Source organism: Macrotis lagotis, chromosome 6 (assembly GCF_037893015.1).
Source record: "Macrotis lagotis isolate mMagLag1 chromosome 6, bilby.v1.9.chrom.fasta, whole genome shotgun sequence".
Classification (NCBI taxonomy): Eukaryota; Metazoa; Chordata; class Mammalia; order Peramelemorphia; family Peramelidae; genus Macrotis; species Macrotis lagotis.
The window spans coordinates 142669268-142670298 of record NC_133663.1 but is presented as its reverse complement, the minus strand read 5'-3'; positions in this window follow the sequence as shown (position 1 = coordinate 142670298).

The window sequence follows — 1031 nt, the reverse complement described above, 5'->3', positions numbered from 1 at the left end:
TCATGGCCCCAGGGCCAGGGATCTGTCTGTTGCTCCACTCAGCTACCCTACAGCAGAGTCAGAGTGAAAGGAGAGAGAAAAAAATAAAACATAGTAGGGGAGAAATACAAAAGGAGGGAGTTGCGATCAGCAATGGCAACGGTGGAAAATATGGAAGTGACTTTTGCATTGGACTTATCATAAAGAATGGGATCCACCTGCAACAGAGTTGTTGGTATTGGAACAATGACTGAAGCACATTATTATTATTATTATTATCATTATCATTATCATTATTATTTTTATTTTGGGGGGGTGCAGAGCAAATGGGGCTGGGTGGCCTGCCTAGGGCCACAGAGCAGGGTGATCGTTGGGTGTTTAAAGCCATATTTGGACCCGGGTGCTCCTGGCTCAAAGGCCAATGCTCTGTCCGCCACCCAGCCACCCCTACTATTATTTCTATTTTATTATATTTTGGGTCTTTTTTTCTTTTTGGGGGGTTTTGCAGGGCAGTGGGGTTTGGGGTGGTTTGCATGTAACACAGCTGGGTGATTGTTGGGTGTATGGGGCCGGATATGGGCTCAAGTGCTCCTGGCTCCAGGGCTGGTGCTCTGTCCATTGTGCCACCTGGCCATACCTACAATTATTACTATTATTTTTTCTTTTTAATTTCAATTTTTCTCTCTCCCCTTTACTTTATCGCTCAAGTGAGTCTATATTTTTTTGGGGGTATTCAGTTTACTCTTAAACAAGAATATTTTATTAATGTATAAAAAACATTATTTGTACAAAATGAGAATAAATAAATATTAAATAACAAAATACCCTTCTATGCAGCTGGCACTATTCTTCCATTGATGATTTCCTTTATAGGCCCTCATTTTGGGGACAGAATCCGGAAGGTTTGTCATTTCCCTACTAGTCACAGTATTTATTGACCTTAAGGATATTATCACTATGTTCCAGCCCAATTACCATGGAAACACTTATTCCCCTTCTCTACTAATTCCCCTACTCAAATACATTTATTTATATCTTCCCTGTTTTGATTA